Source organism: Myotis brandtii, unplaced genomic scaffold (genome assembly GCF_000412655.1).
Source record: "Myotis brandtii unplaced genomic scaffold, ASM41265v1 scaffold797, whole genome shotgun sequence".
Taxonomy (NCBI): Eukaryota; Metazoa; Chordata; class Mammalia; order Chiroptera; family Vespertilionidae; genus Myotis; species Myotis brandtii.
Genome location: NW_005371210.1, coordinates 843,048 through 848,328, shown reverse-complemented (window position 1 = coordinate 848,328; position 5,281 = coordinate 843,048). Strand labels below are relative to the sequence as shown.

The 5,281-nt window shown below is 55.4% G+C and overlaps 1 long non-coding RNA gene across 1 annotated transcript; it reads right to left on the bottom strand.

Moving 5' to 3' along the window:
• Nucleotides 1-71: 71 nt before the first annotated feature.
• LOC102244807 lies at nt 72-5,221 on the bottom strand. Its single transcript, XR_314556.2, has 3 exons — nt 4,919-5,221; nt 3,970-4,177; nt 72-959 (listed from the first exon to the last, which is right to left on the bottom strand). It is a non-coding gene; the product is annotated as an uncharacterized LOC102244807 (long non-coding RNA).
• Nucleotides 5,222-5,281: the final 60 nt, after the last annotated feature.

Genomic DNA, 5,281 nt, shown 5'->3' with positions numbered 1-5,281 from the left:
GCATGCGTGTATGAGCATGAGAGTCTGCATGGGATTTGGTAAACTGAGTCAGGAGCGTCCACAGTGGCTGTTTCACCTTTAATCCCAGAAAAATCACAGGGCGATCGCAGGGACCAGAGGCTGGCGCTGGTGTCGGTGAGACAGGCTCTGCATCTCAAACCTAGTTTTCAAAAGGCTAATCGAAGAGTCGGGAGCCACCAGCACCGTCACTTTCTTTTCCGAGGTCGGCTTGCCGCCCTGGGGGACACAGCACCCGCCGAGGCGCCAACGCGGGTGCGAGGAGAAAGGAGTTAAAGTCTGCTGGTGTCAACAGGAAGCCCTTTTGTTGGCGTCTTTGAATTCTGTCTGTTCTCACTTCTTTCAAGTCCAGCCGAGGGCGGGTGGAGCGGCTGCCATCTCCCAGGGTGACCAGCCTCTGAATGTCCAGGCTCCTTTCCTGGCGACTGCCCAGCCTGCCCGCCCCACAGTCCCTCCTGACCCTTCCTGAGTGTCAGGGACCCTGAACCCCGAAGCCACAGGCAGGGTGCAGGCGGGGACCTGAGGCAGGAACACGAGGTGGCCCTCCTGCCCCCACCACTTCCACCCTCCCCGAGAGGGAATCAGACTGCTGTCCTCAGGGTGGTGCCAACAGCTGGGCTGGGTGGCAGTGTCTGGCTGCTGCTCCTGAGGCACATGTCTCGCTCCTCCCTCACCCCCACCCCAGCAACTGCACACAGTAGGTGCTCGCCAGGACGTTGAGTCCTCGAGGGGTTCTGGCTCCAGCAGATGTTTGCTTGAGGGACCCCAGGGGATCACAGATGCTTCCGGGGAGGGCGTGTAGTGTCCCCTTGGCCGTGGGTGTCTGTTCCTCACGGCCCACTCTTGGGCCACGTACTGCAGACCATCCATCTCACTCGTCCTGTGCACCGTCTCCCTGGATCCAGAACCCAGCCCAGACGGGCCTCGTCCTGGGCCCGCACCTGCATTTCGGGAGAAAAGGCAGCACAGCATACACTGTGTCCAGAACCTTCTGAGGAAGGGCCTATGTGGCTCTGAGCCACAGTAGCAGGTGGGCAGGGCCAGCTCAGGTCCAGGTTCCCAGCCCACCTGTCACAGGGCTGAGATGGCGGCCCCTCTGGCAACCTCAGGAGCCCCCCCCCCCCTCCATGGCACTCTCTCATTTTGTTTTCTATCTCCTTGCTCATGCCTGTGATTTCCATGGATCTTAGCACCTCAGACCATTTCCTGAAAAATCTGCATTTTGGGGAACTGTGCACATCTTCTCCTTCTGAGAAAGGCGACGTTGCGGAGGACCATCGAGCTTGCCACAAAGCGGCAACACCCCCAGGCCCCGGCCCCAGCCCCAGCTCCTCCTCTCCCGGCTGGAAAGTGCCCTCGTGCCCGGGGAAGGGAGCTTTCAGAGGCACGTTCCCCGAGCCCAGCCCACGCACTTCCTGCATTTCCAAACACGTCCCATCAGGAAGTCCTAACCTCATAAAGCAAAAATAACCGTGTCTCTCCCCAGACAGCCTCGCTCCCGGCCACAGAGCGCATCTGAGACTCCCACACCCCTGGGTCCTGGGTTACCACTGAGCTGCCCTGACCAAACCCCACCTCATTCCCAGGACCAGAGTGGTGCTTTTCTTGGCTGAGAGGCCTTTACTGGGGGGCGGGTTTTAAGGACTGACCTGAAGACATTCTGGGAAATAAGACCAAATGCAACCCCCTCACTCCCCGCAAACCTGAGACCCAGAGCAGCCTGGGGGTGGTCAGGACCCTAGATGCCCCGGGGTTTTTCAGGGTCCTAGGGGTGGGGAAGGGTGGGAGGATGCTGAGCGAGCCCTGGCCTGGGTCCTTGCTGGTGGGCCCTGTGTCAGGAGTAATGGACACCACCCATCAACCCACAATCTGACCTTTTTGTCATGTTTATTTTTCTTTCTTTTTATATATATACTAGAGGCCCGGTGCACAAAATTTGTGCTCAAGTGCAGTCCCTAGGTCTGGCTGGCGACCAAAGCGCGAATGTCTGGCGTGGAAGGGCACGTCCCAGCTGACCTCTGGGCCCTGGGCAGCACCTGGGCTCCCAGACCCCCACGGACCCCCATCCGCCTGAGTCATTGGGCCCCACCCGGCTCCCTCAGCGCCTGGGAGCCATGCGGCATCCCTACCCCCTGCCGCCGGAACTGGTCACCCTGCTCACACCCGCCTTGGCCTGGCACCACCCACTTACCTGCTCCACCATCCCGCCGCAGTCCTATGCTCGTCGGGGCCCATGGGGGCAGGAGCACCTCCACTGCCACCCGCTGCCAGCGCCGCCTGTCGTGTTCCACGCCGGCCCTTGGTGGTCAGCACACATCACAGTGAGCGGTCAAACTTCTGGTCGAGGGGACAATTTGCATATTGGTCTTTTATTTTATAGGATATTTTTATTGATTTCAGAAATGGAGAGGAAGAGAGCGGTAGAAACATCCCACATTGGGGATTGAGCCCACAACCCGGGCATGTGCCCTGACTGGGAATCAAACCATGACTTCCTGGCTCATAGGTCGATGCTCAACCACTGAGCCACGCCAGCCAGGCTTTGCCACATTTCTTCATTTTAGTGGCTGACAAGAAGCCAAGGCATCATCCCGTGAGGGGTAACAGGTGAACGTGTCAGAACTTGTTCACCTCTTCCTGGCAGCCCACAGGTTTGTGTCGCCCCCACTGCCGTCACCCCCTTCACAGTCAGGAAGCAGGCTCTGCGAGTTTCGGTCACTCTGAGCAAAGCGCCCACGAGGGAGAGGCCGCACGTGCTAACTCTTCCTGGCTCCTGGCTCGGGCCCCGCTCAGCTACATGAATATCTCATGCCGCTTCCTCCACTCTGCAAACTGCGAGACTCAGCAGCCAACATGCAGATCCCGGGCCCAGAAACCTGGAGCTCCCTGAGCACCTGCGTGAGGCTTATCACCAATGCCTCTAATTTCAACTAACAGATCCATGATTTACAAGTCTCTGCACATTGGTAAATCTTCTCGACTAATCTGCTGCAGGCAGGCTCAGGACAGACACAATCTCGAGGCAGCTGGTTCAACCTTGTTCTTTGTTGAACAGCTGCTTGGGGCACAAACCCAGAGGCGACAGGCCTGCCAGAGCTGCGGTCCAGGGGCAAACCCCCTTTCTTCCCAGGTCTGCTGATGCGTGTTGCTGTCTATTAGTTCTTATGCTTCCGCATCTTTAGTTCACGAAGCACAGCAGTCATGTCGACAGGCACGGTGGGCGGTGGTGAAAAGGCCAGACGTGTCCTCCAAAGACATGTTCTAACATACTCTTGCCGTTGAGTGTTAGCTTTTAAAAATATTAAACTTATTCCTATTTGCTTAGGGTCCCATCCATTTTAACAGAATATTAAAACGTTGAAACAAGCACAGAAGTGATGCCAACCTCTTACAGAGAGAGCTGAAGGGCTCTCTGCTCAGAAAGGACCATGATGGGGACCCCCCTCAACAGAGCACCCTGATCCTTACGCCTTCTCCTGGCCTGCCTCACTCTCCTGGCCCCAGCTTCCTGGAGCAGAACCCCTCCCTGCATAGGCCCAGACTCAGGCTCTGCAGAAGATTAGCCGAGAAGATTTACCAATATGAGGAGACCTGTAAGTCGTGGATCTGTTAGTTGAAGTTAGAGGCATTGGTGATAAGCCTCATGCAGGTGCTCAGGGAGTTCCAGGTTTCTGGGCCCGGGATCTACATGTTAAGGAAGCAGCACCCAGGCCAAGAAAAACATCCTACGTGATACTCAGATACTGCCACCCATCCACACCAGATGTTTTCTCAGCTGTTAATTAAATGCTTCCTGTGATGGGAACCTCATTACTTCCTTCAGCTGGTAGGAAGTCCTGCTTTGGCTTCTTAAATCAACTTGGTGACTATCAACTAGCCTTTAAAAAAAACAAGAGGGAAAACAAAACAAAACAATAAAAGGAGAGAGACATCCGCGCATGTCATACTCACAGACAGCTGGCTGCTCCCTATCGGGGTGCTTGGGCAGCTATGGGCAGCCAATCTCCTACAGTCCTGGGCACTGCCCTCCACAGCGCTGGGGAGCTCTGCACCTCCCAGCAGCACCCACTGCCCGGGGAGGTCCTGCCAGGGCTCTCATGGGGTTCATCACATCAGGAAACTTGGAAGGGACACTTGCTTGGAGGTATTGCCGTGTGAGCTGTCAGGGAACATCGGGCTGTTGTTTGCCCCCCCCCCCCCCCCGGCTTCACTGACACACTGAAGGTAGTGTCTGACTCTGGGCCTGGTGTCCCCAGCCACATCTTTGCCATCTACACCAGCATTGCAAGAGGCTGTTGATCAGTTTTTAAATTTGGAGGCCTTGGCTGGTGGTCTTCTGAATACAGCCAGTCTTCACTAAACAGTCTGCATTTAAAAAATAAAATAAATAAAAATAAAGAACTATGTCACTTGGTGAACCAACAGTGAGCAGTGGGACTTTTGCATCGCTTTCCCTGCAGGTGTCCTTGACTTTGTTCATCTTTTTATTCTACCACATCCTCCCCGTGCCCCCCTCCAGGGGGTGTCAGTTCCCAGGCCTGGTCTCTGTTGACAATCTTCCTACCGTGAAGGGAATGACCTCAGGCCCCATCCAGCCACACACTGCATTTCTGAAGTGCCTCTTGGCACTCTGCTTACAAAAAGCCGATTCTAACCAAATTTTTATTAAGGAGAACACAGTGAAAAGAGAGTTTCTGGCAGCTGATAGATGTACAGAAAGCCAGGCAGGAGCAGCCAAGCCCAAGTCCGATGCACATGATGTGGGGGTGTCTGGCACCCCCATCTCTTCCTCCCACTGATTACTGGGGCCCCAGCTCTGAATCAGAGCCCATACTCTGGTAGCCACCACAAATTCCCAGGGAGCATGTTCCACCTTAGATAAGACTGCATTTTTACTCACGTGACCTAGGAGTTTCAACTTGTACGACAGGCTTTGCTCATAGTGATGCAATTTAAGGAAAAATTACACTTCAAGGGATGCCTACAACAGAAGGTTGGCTTTGTTGTAGTGGTTAGTTTATAGAAGGATTTGCACTTAATCTTAGTTCGGAGCATTAAAGGGTTTGTCCTTGCAGCGATGGCTGTAAACTTGCTCATTAATTTGGAGGAGTTGGGACTAACCCCAAGTGTGTGCTGGCACTACTGGCCTGTCACAGCGGGTCCCGTTTGTCTCCCTCCCGCGTGTGCTGGCACCGGACCACCTGGCTCGTGCCCAGAGCGCTGTCCACTGCGGGGCCAACTCCCCAGGCAACGAGGCCTCCAG